Source organism: Amphiprion ocellaris, unplaced genomic scaffold (genome assembly GCF_022539595.1).
Source record: "Amphiprion ocellaris isolate individual 3 ecotype Okinawa unplaced genomic scaffold, ASM2253959v1 Aocel_unscaffolded296, whole genome shotgun sequence".
NCBI lineage: Eukaryota > Metazoa > Chordata > Actinopteri > Pomacentridae > Amphiprion > Amphiprion ocellaris.
In genome coordinates this window covers 1-20,000 of record NW_026559473.1, presented here as the reverse complement: position 1 = coordinate 20,000, position 20,000 = coordinate 1, and the positions used below count along the sequence as shown (strand labels likewise).

At 38.9% G+C, this 20,000-nt stretch overlaps 1 long non-coding RNA gene across 2 annotated transcripts; it reads left to right on the top strand.

Moving 5' to 3' along the window:
- Window positions 1-10,374: 10,374 nt before the first annotated feature.
- On the top strand, window positions 10,375-19,969 carry LOC118471803 (uncharacterized). Of its 2 annotated transcripts, XR_008601037.1 has the most exons (7): window positions 10,375-11,206; window positions 11,333-11,369; window positions 12,239-12,476; window positions 14,716-14,811; window positions 16,028-18,195; window positions 18,474-19,078; window positions 19,183-19,969. It is a non-coding gene; the product is annotated as an uncharacterized LOC118471803 (long non-coding RNA). The 2 variants fall into 2 exon arrangements; XR_008601036.1 differs by having other exon boundaries at window positions 10,375-11,369.
- The last annotated feature ends 31 nt before the right edge of the window (window positions 19,970-20,000 follow it).

Sequence of the window (20,000 nt, the reverse complement as noted above, 5' to 3'; positions counted from 1 at the left end):
AATAAATACATCATTAAATAATTAATTAAATATGTCATTAATTAATTAAAATTGGAATTAAATATTTCATTAATTAATTAAAATTGGAATTAAATATTCATTAATTAATTAAAATTGGAATTAAATACTTAAATGTGTTATTAAATAAATATATCATTAAATAATTAAATATGTCATTAATTAATTAAAATTGGATTAAATATGTCATTAATTAATTAAAATTGGAATTAAATACATAAATGTGTTATTAAATATGTCATTAATTTATTAAAATAACAATTATTTTAAGTAAAAAACATATTTCATTATTTCACTATTTAATTAATTATTTCATGGTCCTTGCGTTGCAGTGGATCATGAATTTATTTTATCTGTCAACCTCGCCCGTCAAAGTCGGTGGGCGGATCCTAACACCTGATTGGTTACCCTGCACATCAAGTCAAGGCAAATCGATTCCAGATAATGGATTGACGCAGAGCTTGTGAACACATTCCGATACACTGGGTGGCGCTATTCACCTCTACGTTGGTTTGGATACTCAATAAAACAAAACTTTATTAGCAACCGCTAAAGACTCGGTCCTCTTTCCCAAATGTTGATACATGCGGTGCAAGACAAATTTTCCTTTAGCATTTCCTTTAGCATCTACTCGGCGCGCCACGGCTCGTCTCGGTTTAGTTGTTTTTCCATTACATTGAGTACCACCTCATCGTGGGTTGAGTCGTCATAGCACGGTGGCCCGAAAGTCCCTTACCGTCATTTCTGTGCGACACAAACGCAATGCAACAATGTACATGGAGGCGATAGTACACCTGCTGCTCGGTCTGTGGCTTTCTGTCAGATTCAGAGTAACAGAAGAGTCGGAGAAAGCTGAGAGCGGCGAGTCGAAACACTGAGGAGACACACAGGAGAGTTTGGGAGGCGATACAGCAGTATCAAGCTGAAGACAAGAGGATATGAACGAGACGACATATAGGGTAAGCTAATGCTAGTTCGCTAGCTATCGTGTATCAGTCCTGTGAACGACCCTGTAATGGCTGCAGTTTGTCGCTATTAGGTATTAAAATATGTATGCTGTGTATGTGTTTCAGATGCTCTCTGATGAGACTTCATGGGATTTACCTGAAGCAGCAGCACATGAGCCTGCAGTGGCACAAGGTGTAGAGGAGGAGGACAGAGATGTACAGGATGCACTGATGCACTACGTGTCATGCAAAGTTATTCTTCTTGTTATACTTCTGTTTTTCTGTCCCCGGACCGCTATTGTTTTCTTTAATGCAATTCTGACAATAAACTTTTGTAGATGTGTCTATGCTATTGTTTGTTTGTGAAGGTTAGCAAGATTAAATAAAAAATTAAACGCCAAAACATTAAAACAGCTGTTTTAAGAAAATTCCAGTTTGATAAATCAGTATTGCTTTGGTGTAATTCAGTCACCAGAATTATGAACCATAAAGGAGTTTGTGTTAAAACATGTTAAATCCCATTAAACACAAATACATTATTAGGGAATATAGAATTGTTTGGTTCAGACTGTTGACTCTTTTCCTACCAGTGTCTTAACAGACAAAATGAAAAGTTATGATGCAATCACATAAGTCACAAAATAGTTTATTAGTCAGCAGCAAAATCAAAACTATTTACAATGTGCAAAGTACAAACTGTGGTGGGCCTCTCCTACAGTGGAGGGCTAAAAGTAAAACTATATACAACTACAGGTGCTGGTCATATAATTAGAATATCATGAAAAAAGTTGTTCATTATTTCAGTAATTCCATTCAAAAAGTGAAACTTGTATATTATACTCATTCATTACACAGAGACTGATATATTTCAAATGTTTATTTCTCTCTTTGATGATTATACCTGAATACTAACAAAAATCTCAAATTTGGTATCTCTGAAAATTAGAATATTGTAGAAAGGTTCAATATTGAAGACACCTCTAATCAGCTAATTAACTCAAAACACCTGCAAAGGCCTTTAAATGGTCTCTCAGCCTAGTTCTGTAGGCTACACAATCATGGGGAAGACTACTGACCTGACAGTTGTCCAAAAGACAAGCTTTTTCGTGATATTCTAATTATATGACCAGCACTTGTAAATCTCAAGTCTATGGGAGGTGGACTCGCTCACACTCGCCGGCTGCCCACTGCCTACCCAGCTACCCCAGCTGCCCCAGCACACCCAGGAATGACTGGTTGAAGGCAGTATTCTGGGCCAGCTTCATTCTCTCTTGCCTCGCTGAGGAGCAACCAGATGTTCTCATCATGCTGGGCATGACTCCACTCCTCCTCAGCCTGCATCTCCACAAGTACGCTAGGAAGGTCCAATTTTCTGTGGCCCCCTTTCCTCTTGCCTAGACCAAAGACAGAAAAGTGATCAGAGTCAGCTTTAATGGCCAAGTAAGTACACAATATACACAAATTTGGTTTCGGCTGTTGGTGTCATCCTAGGAATATGGAAGAGAATAATAAAAAATAAACAATAGAAAGAGGAACAGGGAGGAAAAAGAAATAGTAGTAAAATAGAACACAATATAAACAGAAATGTACAGCTAGACTGGAATGTATGAACACATTAGCAAAATGGTAATTGCTATAAACACAGTAGTGGCGATTTTTGTGTACAGGGCACTGTAGTCCAAATGTCCAGGGTGAGTGGGGTCTCTGATGATGTTTTCTGCAGTCCGTACTATGGGCTGTAGTCTGTTTCTGTCCTGCTGTGTGGTTGATCCAGAGGTGCACAGGACAGATTGTATGACTGCAGTGTAGAACTGGATCAACAGCTCATGTGGCAGGCCATGTCTCCTCAGCTGTCGTAGGAAATACATCCTCTGCTGAGCCTTTTTCAGGAGGTCCTGAGAGATTGTAGTCCCCAGGAGCTGGAAGGACTCCACAGCTATGATGTGATGTGTTTAGCCACCCGTCCATCCATTTTCAATCATGATCATGTCTTTGATACTTTAATAAACTTCTGGCACTCTTCGCTTTAACCAAAGCACAAGCAGTAACTGCTCCACCACAAACAAAAACGACGTGGTGTGAACTTCATTTCATCCTGTGCACATTTTGGAGTTGCTAAGAAGAGCTGTGTTTTCTCATTTTTATGTATATTTTCATTCAGTTTCACAGCTACCTAGTGACTATAAGAAGAATGGTTGCAATACTACACCGCACCAGAACGTAAATTAATTAGAGTGACTTACTTGTTAAGTCAATGGAAAATAAATGCAGCTGCATGTGTTCTGTTTATGTGTCACTGTAGCTACATGTAGCTTTCATCAGGCGTTCCTGAGCTGGCTGCTGCACAGTTTGCATTTACACCTGCCTCAATTCTTGGTCATTGGTCTCGTTGTTCTGATCATGCTTGCAGGCATTTACACCTGTAGTAATAATAATACGAAAATCAACCATGCTCTCTGTTTACCGTGTCTTACCGGTGATAAGACGTTGCTGTGACGTGCTGGTGTCGGTGTCCGAGCTGGTGCTGGAGAGGAGACAGGGCAGCCGGGGGCTCCGCGACGGAGGTGGAGTAGGCTTCGCATGTGGAAAGGGATTCTTGAACAGAAATAAACACTCACTCTAAGTACAAGAAAAACACGGCATGCTGACTGAAGTATTAGCTTCTGAGAGCTAAACGTTAGAAACAGCAGCACGAAATACAAGCAGAGCACGGAGTTAGCGCCGATGGCTAACTAGCTATCTTATTGTCTGCTACAGGAGACAACGACGTTACTTTCTAAAAATACTTGTTTGCTTAAAAGAAGCTTGCCACCAATGGAATAAATGATGTATAAGTTTCTTGAAGTCACAAAACACTCACCGTCCTCGAACGTCTCCAACAATGCAGCGGCTGAGTCTCCCTCCTGTTGCTCGCCGGTGCGGTGCCAGAGTAAATAGCTTCCATTAAACCTCTTCCAACACCTCCTGGTTGACCCACGCCGGCCGTTGTGGTCCTGGGTGGACCGATAGTCATTTTGAGCTTTTTCAGCTTCTCCCTACACTGCTTCTGTCCTCTTTATATACAGTCTACTGTATATGTGAGCGGCCATCCGCTCAGAGACCTCCTGATAAACTTTCTCCGTCCAGCTCTCTCTGTATTCTTTGGTCCGCCACCAAAGACAAAGTCTCGACCTCTTCATTCACCCACGGTACAGGTCTGGCTGTCACATTAAAATTATGAAGAACAGAGAGTTTCGTGAAGAGCAATGCACACCGTCGCTGTTTACAGTCATTTTTTAATGCAGGATTTTGTTTTCGTGCTGAAGTTGCTCTGTGTCGTCACTCCTCCCTGTCCAATCAGTGGCCTGCACTATGTAAACGCCACATTATCGGCTCATCTCAGCTCGCTGGGAACCTCAGCCGAGAAGGTGCTGAAAATTAGTCCGTATGGAAACGCTCGCAAACAAAGATGAGACGAGCCGTACCGTGCCGAGTAGATGCTTGTGGAATCGCGGCTAAACAAAGACGAGCGGAGCCGTGCCGCGCCGAGTAGGTCCTAAAGGAAAAGCGCTCGACACTCCGAGCATCGCTGCAATTTGACAGGCTGGTAATCCACAAAGAACGTGATGTTCCAGAAGTCTTCCCTCGGTATGATCCAAACGCCTCTGGTCCCTGTGTGTGCTCCTGTTGCACCCTGGTACCAGAAAAGCCGGCGGAGTACTTCCTCCTAAATTTGCAGTCACTTATACGGTCAACATCTTTGGTCGGGAAAGTGCGGAAATAACTTCAACTAACGTCAATAAAGTTCCTCTGCTTTACACGCTACATGCTCGCGGTCAGCAGGTCCTGCTTCCACATACTCTGCAAGGTCTCTCACCAACTCTCTAGAAAGTTCACAGCGACCTCCCTCTACACAGCCTCCATGTTTAGAAAGACTTCTACTTCCGGTTTACAAGGCAGACAAAAGCAGTGGATTAGACTAGATTCACGTTAGTCCCGCCCACGGACTTTGACGGGCGAGGTTGACAGATAAATTAATTCATGATCCACTGCAACACAAGGACCATGAAATAATTAATTAAATCGTGAAATAATGAAATATGTTTTTTACTTAAAATAATTGTTATTTTAATAAATTAATGACATATTTAATAACACATTTATGTATGTTTAATTCAAATTTTAATTAATTAATGAGCAAACTATTTAATTCCAATTTTTAATTAATTAATGACATATTTAATTAATTTATTTAATGATGTATTTATTTATTTAATTTTGGCACTTTTAGTCCTCCATACACGGCACGTTCAATTTTTGTCATTCCAATATGATCTGCTTGTGTGTGTATCACAGTTTCAAAGTTTTCATCACGGTTTCTGCCTTCATCGTCACTTATGGTCATTCTGATATGATTTGCCTGTGCATTTATCAAATTGTTAATCACACTTTCAGCTTTAAGCGTGAATTTTAGTCAATCTGATATGATTTGCCTGCGCATGTACCATATTTTTCATCATATTTTCTGCTTTAATCATGACCTCTTCAAGAGGTTATCTTGTTATAACCTAGATTGAAGTCGGTGAAGATGGCTTTAAGCAGTATGATGTCATCACGGCTCTGGACATGGACGCCATGATGAGTACGATGTACGCGTGGCTGCAGAACCTGGTGAAGTTTGACAAGTCTCATGGTGTTAATAACACCTTGGACACAGAGATCGTCCCCGAGTCTGACCACGAGGAGGAGGAGACGACTCACATCCTCATTGTAGAGACCATCTTGCTTTACACCTACAGGCCTTTGATCCACATGCTATGCCAACGTTAACCTTATTTTACATATGAAAAACGCAAAAAAAAAAAGAAAAAAAAAAAGGTGCTCTAGGAACTACAAAGTGCCAGCCAGGCATTAGTCATTCCAATATGATCTGCTTGTGCATGTATCACAGTTTTCATCACAATTTCTGCCTTAATCATCAGTTATGGTCATTCTAATATGATTTGCCTGTGCATTTATCACATTTTTCATCACACTTTCTGCTTTAAGCATCAATTATAGTCATTCCAATATGACCTGCTTGTGCATTTATGCAATTTTTCTTCACATTTTCTGCTTTATCCGTCAATTTTTGTCATTCTAATATGACCTTGCTCTGTAGTGTGAACATCACAGAGACCTGTGCTAATAGCATTAGCGTTCTGATGATTTTCCCGTGATTCCTTGCAGTGTCTGCCGCCATTTTGTTGCCTTCCGCCATTTTGCTGCCGCTGCTCCGGAGGCCTTCGCTGTACCACACAGACTGTTCAGAAAGAGCGACTGACGACCGTTTAAGAGGAGCTAACCGCGATCTTTCTGTCCACGACCGAGGCTGGGCTTCGTTGGTGAGTAAAGGAAAATGTTTGTCAGTAGGGGGAACAACAACAACAGGAACCGAAAAACGCTTCGCGCTAGCTAGGTAGCTAGCCGCGATGCTAGCTGACCGTGTATAATGGGAAACGCAAATAGCGTTAGCATTTGGCTCGCCAGAAAATGCGCTTGCTAAACAGCCAGGCGACACTCGCAGTATCCCTAACACTTAAGAGTAGTCAGCTCGACTCGACCGAGGCTGCAGCAGTTGTGCGATTCGTTGCTGTCTGTTTGGGAATCTGTTTACCAGTCAAGTGGGTGAGAAGAAAACAAAGGTGTCGCGCCAGCCAGCCAGCCGACAATGCTAACGGACGTCATGGGAAAGCAGGATTAGAGATCAGAGGAGAGGCCTATGCTGATAGCATTAGCGGTCACATGATCTTCCCCAAGATGTTTTGCGGTTACGGTGGGTGATTTTGCATCTTTTCATGGCAATGATTGTGTTTTTTGTGGTCATTTCGCTGCATCTTTCAATCAAAATTTCCGTGTTTTGTTTGTGTTCTGTGGTTTCAGAGAAACCATCGAGTTCCATGTTGCTGCGATGGCCGAGGAGAGGCACCTGTGGGTTTCCCTGCCTGGGAGACAAATGGACCGGGTGCAGGTGAGGGTTGTTCGGTTGGGGCTAGGGTTAGCTTAGTTAACCCCTAACCCAGTGCCAAAATAGACATAATGCACGGATAGGGTTAGCTCACGCATGCAGCTCAGCTTGTACACGGCTATGTACGTTTTTGCAGCTGGACTGATGACCACATTGAACACACGTTTTTGCAAGCTGTTATACACTTTGATGTGTTCAATTCACAAACTGATGACAAATTGTTTTTTGCTGTGCTCATTATTGTTGTTGTCATCGTCGTTGTCGTCGTCGTCGTTTTCTAGTAACTCCTCTTGCTCTTCCTCTCGCCGGACCTCCTTCAGCTCCTCTTCTCACGGGCCTCCTCCTCCTCTCACCGGTCCTCACCCACCATGGTGTGTGGGGGGTGGGTTGGGGCTAACCCTATAACATTCCAATTAAAATACTGCAAAATACAAGGCTTCATCCCCTGGTTGGGGAAAAAAAAAAAAAAAAAAAAAACAATGAGTAAATAAATAATTAAAATAAATACATTAAATAAATTAAAATAAATATAAATACATTTTTTAAAAATCTGTGTATTCTGTTCTCTATATATGCATGTTCTCATCATGCTTTCCTTGAGTAAAAGATTCAAAATCATCCGAAAATGCTACAAAACCATCACAAAACAATATAAAATTTAAAAAATATTTTTGGATTAATTTCAAACATTTATTATAGTTTTATTTTTAGAATTCAACTTTGGATCTGTTTCTGGAGGTTTCATCCACTGACTGACTCTGGATCTGATTTCGTTATGCAGACGTCAGATAATGAAGTGTGAAGGTGCTGATCTCTCTTTTTGTTTTCAGTCTGTCTGCTTGCCTGCATGCCTGCTGTAGAATCCACTGGGACTTCAAAATAACATCCAAGGTTATTTTGTAAAAACAAAAGCAGGATATGTTATAAAAATAAAAGCATGTTATCTTGTAAAAACAAAAGCAGGATATGTTATAAAAATAAAAGCATGTTATCTTGTAAAAACAAAAGCAGGATGTGCTATAAAAACAAAAGCATGCCATAAAGTCCTCGTGTTCAGCCTCTAGAAACTTGTCTCTGTGATCGTGCAAGCAAATGCACCGAAATACGTCATTCTACATGCGAGTTTTACAAATTCAACTGTTGATTCTTACAGCAGTCTGCAGATGTAGAGAAAAACATTTCCTTAAACCAGTCAGTAGACGTTGGGTTAGGACAGACATACATTTCTGTCAGGTGTTTTACGTTTTCCTTTTTCAAATGAAATAAAATGGCTGAAAACACTAGTACACATTTAATCGGTGTGTGTTCGCGGGTTAGGGTTTAGCTTCTGGAGGCTTTGTGCTGTAGTTTAATATTGTGTGGCAACATTTTAAGTCGGTTAATGGAGATGTTTGGTTCAGTCAATGTTGTCAGTCACTGTGTGATAAAAACATCCACCACAGCCAGAATGCTTATCCCATGTTATTGTCTTTCTATGCACAGACAGACACGGGAACTCTTGATGCAGTGTGCCAGCCAAAAGAAGCTCGACACCAGTCTGAAAGGGAAGTTCCACAGTTTCTATGAAGGAGGAGTTGCTGAAGCGGGAAAGCCAACACCTAACTCCTGAACGACTCAGTCTACACAGAGCTGTACATCACAGGTTAGGTTGGGGGTACTTAACATAGGCCTCACCCACCTCAAGGGACCGAGACATCCAACTCTTCAAGCCTATCCGGGCAGGTTGTAGTAACCTAACGGTGATAACAAGCAACCTGTTAACCTATGTAGGCGGTAAGTATGCGGCCCTCCTGGGTTCCGACTCTAGGAACAGCATGCAGGATGTGGTGGTCCAGGGCATCAGCACCTCAATCGTTGCCCAGTCTTCTAGAAGGCTTAGCCTCACCCACCCAACAGCCCATTCTGCACCACACACGCTGAATTGAATCTGCCAAAAAAAACCAATTGGACTCCTTCAAATTGACCTGACCCCCTAACATTCTCATCCCCTGGCCTGATGTAGGGGACCAGGCCGTGGATGCACCGGGACCTAGGACCGTTATCCGACCTCTTTTCTCTCACTCCCTCTACCTTAAATTCTAAGACAAAAAGACTTTTACATATTCGGCCCTTATGACTGACCTCTAAAAAAAACCCCGAAACCTGTAATAACAACTGACTTAGAACAGCTCAAAACACTTACCTGTAAAACAACGATACTTGGGTAGAATATAGAATAAATAGATTTACTTACCTTAAAACAATCCTTCGTAGTCAACTGTAACAAACCACAAATGTACCTACCTGACTCACCTGACTACAAGACTGATCATCGCAAAACAGACCTTAGACCCAAGAACGAATAAAATAAACAAAATCTACTTATTTTCTTTTAAAAAAATAATAAATAAATAAATAAATAAATAAATAAATAAATAAATAAATAAAAGACTTGCAATTGACGACAGGACGCACTCTGAGACCTGATCAGTCTCGGCGGGGCCTCCCTTGGGGGAGAGTGTCTAGTGATAATGGCCGAAACACTCGTTGATCCCAAGGTCCACTACTGATGACGTGTCCTAAAATTAATAAAACATTTAGGCCTAGATTACCTTACAACCCAGAGACCCTGAAACACTGAATCAATATAGGCGGTCTCTTTAATAGGTAACACAGGACCTAACTACAGGCTTTTAGATCCACCAAGACTGGGACCATTAGCCACTTGACTAGACTTAGCCTGACTTCTGACCCTACACCTAGCCCTGACCTCTGACCCCATCCCCTGACCCTAACCTCAACCCCCTCCCCTCACCTCTTGACCTCTAACCCTAACTCCCTGACCTCTAACCCTAACCCTAGAACCTTCAAAACCTGAACCACCAATTTGGACTAGTGTAGGGCTGCTTTTGGAGTCTGGGCTCATATAGGATGGCAGGTACTCACTCGGTGCGCACCAAGCTTTCGGGCTGTTTGTCATTCTATCCAATCACGGTCTGGGGACAGGTCTAGTACCGGGGGCAGTGCCTGAGCTTGGCTCGGCACTACAAATGCTCTTTCCCAGTCCTGTGTCTCCTAAGCAACCTCTACATCAAATACGCATACTCCCACAACTCCCAAACGGACTTTATAAACCAGACCGAACCCTGTAACCTTAACCCCCTCCCCTAACCCCTGACCTCTAACCCTAACTCCTTGACCTCTAACCCTAACCTTCAAAACCTGAACCACCAATTTGGACTAGTGTAGGGCTGCTTTTGGAGTCTGGGCTCATATAGGATGGCAGGTACTCACTCGGTGCGCACCAAGCTTTCGGGCTGTTTGTCATTCTATCCAATCACGGTGGGCTCATATAGGATGGCAGGTACTCACTCGGTGCGCACCAAGCTTTCGGGCTGTTTGTCATTCTATCCAATCACGGTCTGGGGACAGGTCTCGTACGGGGGCAGTGCCTGAGCTTGGCTCGGCACTACAAATGCTCTTTCCCAGTCCTGTGTCTCCTAAGCAACCTCTACATCAAATACGCATACTCCATTAACTCCCAAACGGGCTTGTTAACCAGACCAAACCCTTAACCCAAGTTAAAACATCATGCAAAGTGCCTCAAAACCTGCTCAAAAACAATAAAAACTGACTCTGAAATGACTCAAATGCTCGAAATTTGTCCAAAAGAAGTTACAATATTGTGCAAAATACCTCAAAACAAGATAAAAACTGACTTGAAATTCTTTGAAATGACTAAAAAAAAAAAATCTATACAGGTGTAACCAGGTGGTAAACAGAGGCAAGTAAATATACTGAAAACCACTGAAATCCCTGTGTGACTCTTCTGCTGATTGTTGTTTTGGACAGCAGGGGGCATATTGTTATTGTTGTATTGGTGGTAGTTTTGAGGTCAAAGGGCAAGATACTGGAAGTTGTGTTAACAGAACAAAGGGTTACTGGTTATTGTGGGACAATAGGAAATGTAAATAATACCGTGCTGTGAAAGACTGAATTATGAAATATAGTGACAGGGTGGTAAATTGTTTATTTGCATTAAAAATCCACTTTATGTCTGTGTACTGTGCTGAGGAGTGCCGACGGTTAGAGAATGAAAACGCTGCACGTTATTAAATATTAAAATATTTGGCCTGCAAGACTAAAATATGCATCAATCTCATACAATGTTGACACCTCTTTTGTGGAGTTAAACAATGAGAACAAATGCAGACAAAAAAAAAGAAAAAAAAAAACGCTGCACGTGTGCTGCTGGTGCCAATGGTTCGTGTGCGAGGTATGATACTTCCAGTGTATCATCTTACGTTCTTAGTTCCATGAAATATGAATGTATTATTATATGCATTGTATTTTTGTGTTGGTTAATGATGAGATGTTTGTAACTGCTTTTGTGTTACTGCAGTATGTGTTTCGAACAGAGGCTTATACAAGGCAGTGTGGTAAGTGTGGGTTTTATTTAGTTAGGCAAAGTTGGCAAGATATTCACAGAGTTGGACTTCCGGCATCAATACATTTTTATACACTGCAGTGTATAAAAATCAAGTATTTGAATATTTGTGTAGTGTCTCCCTTCACTGGTGCAGCAGTTTTGCTATTTGCAGACAGTCCCTGTTCACTCGTTGCACAGCCAGCTGCGCATAGACATCCGTGTTATTTCTGCAGCTGGAAAGACAGCGACTTTTGATAAAACTGGCCTTGTAGCACATTGTGTAGCTTACAACGATGGGAAAGAGGCAATATGTTATTGCAACGTATATCTCATGAGTTATAGATGCCGGTAGTCCAAATCTGTGAATATCTTGCCAACTTTACCTAACTGTTTTATTTGCCCACTAGGTGCCACAGCCGTATGTTTCTGTTTTTAGTACTATTTCTGGTGCTGTTTCTCATATTTCTACTAATGTGTTGCGCCATAGGTTTTTGTAAAACACATTTCATTGTATAAATTCTATTAGATGTAAATAACTTGGGAAACAAAGAACCCCCACAAATTTAATTTGAAGTATTGGTGTCTGATTTAAGCCGGCTTCAAATCTAATGTTAGATTCAGTGTTAAATCCACAAACAGAGAGACTTTTGGTGACTTTTCAGAGCATATTTTAACATAAACTCAGACTTTTGATGACTTTTCTGTTCGTATTTTAACATAAAGTCAGACTTTTGGTGACTTTTCAGAGCATATTTTAACAAACTCAGATTTTTATTGACTTTTCAGAGCGTATTTTAACATAAACTCAGACTTTTATGGACTTTTCAGAGCATATTTTAACATTCGGAGCGCTAACTCAGACTTTCCTCTCTTCTCCAGCATTAAAACTTTGTCTGCAGAGAGAAAAGAACGACTCCATTTTTTGCCAGACTGGAGGGGGTTGGAGAGAGTCTGTCGATCTCTCTGGACCTGACATTTGAAAACCTCCACCTCTCCTCACCCTCCCAGCCCACTGATGTGAGGAAATCCAGCTCTGAACAGACTGAACTTCTAAATCCCTCCTGGAACTTCACCCTGAACAGACAACTGCAACACCGTGGTAACTTGCAGATTACAGGTAAGAGGTGTGAACTGTTAGTAACACTCAGAGTCACGTGATGCTGCTCCGTTTATGTAGCGAGGCGGAAAATAAGGATGGGAAGCCGCTACATTTAACAGATCAGAGTTTCCACAGACCAACACTTCACTCTATTTATGCACTCTGAGAGGAAATTTATCGCTTATTTCTGTCAACCAAACTGGGTCAACATCATAATGTAGCATCAACTTCACATCACGTGGAATTTACACTGGAATCTGACAGAAAACTGAATTCAAGTTGAGCTAACTTAACCCTCCTGTTGTCCTCATTTACGGGCACCAAAAAATACTGTTACCTTGTCTGAAAATAAATAAATAAATTTTAAAAATCAACAAAAAAAAATTCCCCAAATTTCTGAAAATTTGCAAAACCTTCTGGAAGAAAATTCCAATAATTCCTTAAAAGTTTCCTTTAAAATTTTTATTTAAAAAAAAAAATCCTAAATTTGGCAAGGAAATTCTTGTAAATATATTTTAAAAATGAGTAAAAATCTTCAAAAAATATCTAAAGTGATTTTATATATTTATGTATATGTGTGTGTGTGTGTGTGTGTGTGTGTGTGTGTGTGTGTGTGTATATATATATATATGTACACACACACACACACACGCATATATGTTCTTAACAAACATTTAACATTTCTTTGAACTGTAAACGGTATGAAAATGACAAAAAAGATGAAACTTAGTGCAAAATTACTCAAAAAATTTTCTGAAATTACCCAAAATTTGTCCAGAATTTGTGCAGAAGTGGATTAAAAAGTGAATTCAAGTTGAGGTAACAATAAAATTTGCTTGATTGGACTCAACAACAATTAACACAATTTCACCAATTTTACTCAAAATTTGGCAAAAATTCAAGTAAAATAACTGAAAACTGTTCAAAATTGAATCCTAATGACAATTTGCTCAAAAAAAGTGTAATCTTTGTGCAAAATTATTCAAGAACTTTTTCTAATTGACTAAATTGTATAAAATTACCCAAACATTTGCCCAAAAAGATTAAAAAAAAAAATGTATCTGAAATCACTTCAAGTCATCCAAATCAAATCAAGTACAAACATTGAGCCAAATGACTCAAAACCTTGTTTGAAACAAGAAAGCACTTGGAACACAACTCATTACACAACTCTAAATTTGTCCAAAACAAGTTTGAATATTGTACAAAATGCCTCAAAAACCTGCTCATAACAACATTAAAAAATGACTCCAAAGTACAAAGTTGTTCAAAACCAGAAGAAAATTGGTAAAAATGGGTCAAAAACTTCTCCTAATGAGATAAAACGTTTCCAGATTGACTCGAAATTATATGAAATTACTCCAAATTTGTCCAAAAAGATTCAAGATGTATGCGATAAGTTGATACAAAACCTAATTCAAGCTGAGGTAACAACTAAAATGAACACAGTTTCACCAACATTACTCAAAATTTGACAAAAGTTCAACTAAAACAAGTGAAAACTGTGAAAATTGCTCAAAAAATATTAACTTTGAGAATTGAAATAAAGTCTGAATCTGAAAGGAACCCTAACCCTAAAATGGATTAAATGTTTACAGATAGATGCATATAATTTATTTATTTTTTCTAATTTATGCCAGTTTGAACACTGCATATATGCAAGTATTGTTGCTCTATATTAATTGTACATTACATGTTTTCTACATTTCTGCACACTGGATCTTTTCTCTGACATCTTTAACACATTTAGTGCTTCTTCAGTGAAATGTTTTAATGTCTGATCTTCTTGTAAAATTAAACACATTTAACTTGTAGAATTGCAATTTAAAAAAATCTAACGTTCCTAAAACTGATTTAATGGTTAAAGATAGATAGATAAATATCATTAGAGTAGATGTCTGACAATTCGGTGACTAACTTTAAGGAAATAATACCCTCTGTATTTATTGAGCACCACTTACTGATAAAATGGAAGGGAAATATTATAGTTTTACCCCCACAGAAGTGGATTATATTGTTAATAATGCTGCATGCCAAAATAGACATAATGCACGGATAGGGTTAGCTCACGCATGCAGCTCAGCTTGTACACGGCTACGTACATTTTTGCAGCTGGACTGATGACCACATTGAACACACGTTTTTGCAAGCTGTTATACACTTTGATGTGTTCAATTCACAAACTGATGACAAATAGTTTTTTGCTGTGCTCATTATTGTTGTTGTCATCGTCGTTGTCGTCGTCGTTGTTTTCTAGTAACTCCTCTTGCTCTTCCTCTCGCCGGACCTCCTTCAGCTCCTCTTCTCACGGGCCTCCTCCTCCTCCTCGTCTCACCGGTTCTCGCCCACCATGGTGTGTGTGAGAATGTCACCTGTGTGTCTGTGTTTTGGATGGGGGGTGGGGGGGTAGGTTGGGGCTAACGCTATAACATTCCAGTTAAAATATTGCAAAATACAAGGCTTCATCCCCTGGTTGGGAAAAAAAAAAAAAACAAAACAGAGTAAATAAATCAATAAATTAATTAAAATAAATATTTACAATAAATAAAATGAATTTCCTTTCTTAGATAATTACAATAAATAAATAAAATAAATAAAAATAAATAAAAATAAATAAATATTTACTATAAATACAATGAATAAATTAAAAAAAATGTGTATTCTGTTCTCATCACGCTTTCCTTGAATTTCCTTTCCTAGATAATTACAATAAATAAAATAAATAAAAATAAATATTTACTATAAATAAAATGAATAAATTAAAAAAAAATCTGTGTATTCTGTTCTCTATATATGCATGTTTTCATCACGCTTTCCTTGAATTTCCTTTCCTAGATAATTACAATAAATAAATAAGTAAAAAAAAAACAAATAAATATTTACTATAAATAAAATGAATTAAAAAAATCTCTGTTACAATAAATAAATAAAATAAAAAAAATAAGTATTTACAATAAATAAAATGAATACATTAAAAAAATCTGTGTATTCTGTTCTCTGTATATGCGTGTTCTCATCACGCTTTCCTTGAATTTCCTTTCCTAGATAATTATAATAAAATAAGTAAAAAAAAACAAATATTTACTATAAATAAAATGAATAAAAAAATCTCTGTATTCTGTTCTCTATATATGCATGTTCTCATCACGCTTTCCTTGACTTTCCTTTCCTAGATAATTACAATAAATAAATAAAATAAAAAAAATAAGTATTTACAATAAATAAAATGAATACATTAAAAAAATCTGTATTCTGTTCTCTGTATATGCGTGTTCTCATCACGCTTTCCTTGAATTTCCTTTCCTAGATAATTATAATAAATAAATAAAATAAATAAAAATAGATAAAAATAAAATAAATATTTACAATAAATAAAATGAATAAATTAAAAAAAAAATGTCTCTCTGTGTATTCTGTTCTCTATATATGCACGTTCTCCTTACGTTATCCCTTGAGTAAAAGATTCAAAATTGTCAGAAAATGCTACGAAATACGAAACCATCATCATCAAACCAAGACAAAAGAATTTTTGGATTGATTTCAAACATTTATTATTGTTTCATTTTTAGAATTCAACTTTTGATCTGTTGCTGGTGGTGCTGCTGGTGGTGGTGCTGCTGCTGGTGGTGGTGGTGGTGCTGCTGCTGCTGCTGGTGCTGCTACTGCTGGTGCTGCTGCTGCTGGAGGTTTCATACACCATGTTATTGTCTATTTACGCACAAACAGACACGGGAACGCTTGATGTAGAGAGTGCCAGCCAAAAGAAGCTCTACACCACTCTGAAAGGGAAGTTTCACAGTTTGTATGAAGGAGGAGTTGCTGAAGCGGGAAAGCCAACACCTAACCTCTGAATGACTCAGTGTCTACACAGAGCTGTGCAGGCAGGCAGGGAGGGAGGGAGGGAGTTTTAGGGAGGGAGAAGTCATAGTTTTCAGTTTGCCGGTTTTTAGTTATTGTTGGTCATTTTCAGTCACTCTTGTCAGTGACTGTGATAATTTGCTGTCACTCACTGGCTTTCACTTTTTTCTTTTTTTCCCCTTTTTTGTGTCATTTTTATTTATTATTTATTATCATTTAATTATTATTTATTCATTTATTATTTATTGATTTATCTTTTATTATTTTTTATTTTTTAAATTTTAAACACTTCTAAGTCATATTTGCACATTTTGATTGCTAGGTGACGCTCAATCAGTTGGTTTTAGCTGTTGACTGTAGACTTAACTAAAAAATAAATAGAGAGAGATAGAGAGAGATAGAGATAGAGATAGATAGATAGATAGATAGATAGATAGATAGATAGATAGATAGATAGATAGATAGATAGATAGATAGATAGATATAGGTAGCAGCTTGTTTCTGGATCCAGTTCATGGCTCACGTCATTGGGGCGAACCACATAGCCCTGAGCTAGTTAGCTGGTGAACCCTGTGCTGTCGCTGTGAGTCTGAGCTTTGATGTGCCTGGTCACATTCCCAGGCAAAGTGCGGCTGTCGTGTGTCGGTAACTTATTTATAATAGATTTTTGCTTGAGTTTCTCTGAGAGGATTTATGCATTGTCAGGGTTAGGCCAGCCAGCCGGTATTTAGGCTTAGATGGAGTTTACCGCTGTACTGCACTGTGTGGCTTCACAGATAAGTTCATCGTGGAGTTGCAGGACAAAGTAGGCTCCTCTGACCTGAGACGTCCTGTATTTAGCCTTAGATGGAGTTTCCCACACGCTTTTGGGCTGCATTCCCACACAACTCGACTGCAGTTATTACGAGCTGGTGTGTTGGTGGTGTGTTGGTGCTGCTGGTGCAGCAGTTATAAATAATAAATAAATAGATATATAAATAGATACATACATAGATAAATAGATACGTACATAGATAGATACGTACATAGATAAATAGATACATACATAGATAAATAAATACATACATAAATAAATAGATACATACATAGATAAATAGATACATACAGAGATAAATAAATACATAGAGATAAATAAATAAATACATAAATACATAGATAAATAAATACATATATAGATAAATAAATACATAAATAAATACATTTAGGTAGCAGTTTGTTTCTGGATGTTATTTATTAATTTTTTTGGGTGAGCTTCTCTGACTCTTGACTTTGTCCATGTCACAGTGGTAGTTCTCTGATGCAGGAGTGAACCCCTCCTGTATATATATCTATATAAATGCATATCTATATACATGTATCTCTATGTACATGCATATCTATATACATGCATCTCTATGTACATGCATATCTATATACATGCATATCTATGTACATGCATATCTATATACATGCATATCTATATACATTTGAGGGTTGTGGGGTTGGGGATAAGTTAAACATAAGCCAGTGCCAAAATAGACAAAATGCATGAATATAGCTTTAAAATAAATAAAAATATATGAAATAGCTCACGCATGCAGCTCACCTTACACAGCTATGTTTTTGCAGCTGGACTGATTGAGTCACACACGTTTTCCAGATGATACACATTGATGTGTTCAATTCATAAACTGATGACAATTTGTTTTTGCTGTGCTTGTTGTTGTTGTTGTTGTTGTTTTTGTTTTCTTGTAACTCCTCTTGCTCATCCTCTCACCGCACCTCCTTCTGCTCCTCTTCTTACGGGTCGCCACCGGACTTCCTTCTGCTCCTCTTCTCACGGGCCGCCGCCGCCTCCTCCTCCTCCTCCTCGTCCTCTCAGCGGTCCTCATTCACCATGGTGTGTTTGGGTCTCACCTGTGTGTATGTGTGGGGGGTGGTTATGTTGGGGCTAACCCTATAACAAAACAAAATGCAATGCTTCATCCCCTGGTTGAAAAAAAAAAAAAAAAAAAAATCTGTGTATTCTATTCTCTATATATGCATGTTCTCATCATGCTTTCCTTGAGTAAAACATTCAAAATCATCAGAAAATGCTACAAAATCATCACAAACCATGACAAAATTTAAAATAAATTTTGGATTAATGTCAAACATTTATTATTGTTTCATTTTTAGAATTCAATCTTTGATCTGCTGCTGCTGCTGCTTCCTCCTCCTAAACCTGCGGACCAAGAAGCGGCTCTCCGGGGTCAAGGAGCTGATCTCGGCCCGCGCCCACTGCGAGGTGGCCCGGGGAACAGACGTCGACAACCCTGGCTGACAGTGTGGTCAAGGTCATGTACTGTATGTGCAATGTTTGAGGCACAGTACTCGTCTCAGCACAAGTACTCTGACCCGCTACACGGATGACCTTTTCTGGAAGGTCATCCATGTAGTGGTGCCAGCCCCTCCTGGATGTATAGAGAACCTAGATAGGTCATATGCACAAGTCATGGCAAGTCATGACAAGTCATATGTCAATGCAACAATAAGTCATATGTCATGCATTCTTACATATTATTACTATTATTATATTGTTAATACTGTTAACTAAAAACTAAGCTCACTTGCTTTTATTGCTTTTATTGCTTTTATTTATTTTTATTATTATTTTTTTTTCTCTCCTTCACCCCCATCGCCTCAGTGTCTTCTTCCGATTCTGAATTGGGTCCTCTGACCCACAAGTCCAAACGTGGCATCAATGTGATGACGTCATGCCTTGCCTTGAGGCAGGACTTAGGGTCAGACTTTCCCTCTCTCTGCCTTGCAAATAACAAGAAATGGAAACAACTGGTTGGAAAGGTGAGGGTTTGGAAACTCACTTCTTACGGTTATCCTCCCCCAGATTTGTCCACCTCTCGCGAACAGCGATGCTGATATCCATCAGGACTGGCTGTGGGTTTCTCCCTGAGGACCTCAGCTCTGGCCTCCTTCTCAAACAGGGCGGCAGGAGACAGCGGTGTCCTCATGGCACGGTTGCTGATCGGGTCGTAGGCCGTTGGAGGAGCCCACTTCTGTGTAATAACATTGAATGTCTTTTTGCTAGTGCATTTAACAAGTTTTTCGTCATGTTACCTTCTGCTGTCATCACGGCTATTAGTTGCTCTTATGTGACCTGTTTGTGCATTTATCAAGTGTTTAATCATGATATCATGTTTCCTTTTGCTTTCATCACGGATATTAGTCGCTCTTATGTGACCTGCTTGTGCATTTATCAAGTGTTTAATCATGACATCATGTTTCCTTTTGCTTTCATCACGGATATTAGTCGCTCTTATGTGACCTGCTTGTGCATTTATCAAGTGTTTAATCATGACATCATGTTTCCTTTTGCTTTCATCACGGATATTAGTCGCTCTTATGTGACCTGCTTGTGCATTTATCAAGTGTTTAATCATGACATCATGTTTCCTTTTGCTTTCATCACGGATATTAGTCGCTCTTATGTGACCTGCTTGTGCATTTATCAAGTGTTTAATCATGACATCATGTTTCCTTTTGCTTTCATCACGGATATTAGTCGCTCTTATGTGACCTGCTTGTGCATTTATCAAGTGTTTAATCATGACATCATGTTTCCTTTTGCTTTCATCACGGATATTAGTCGCTCTTATGTGACTTGCTTGTGCATTTATCAAGTGTTTAATCATGACATCATGTTTC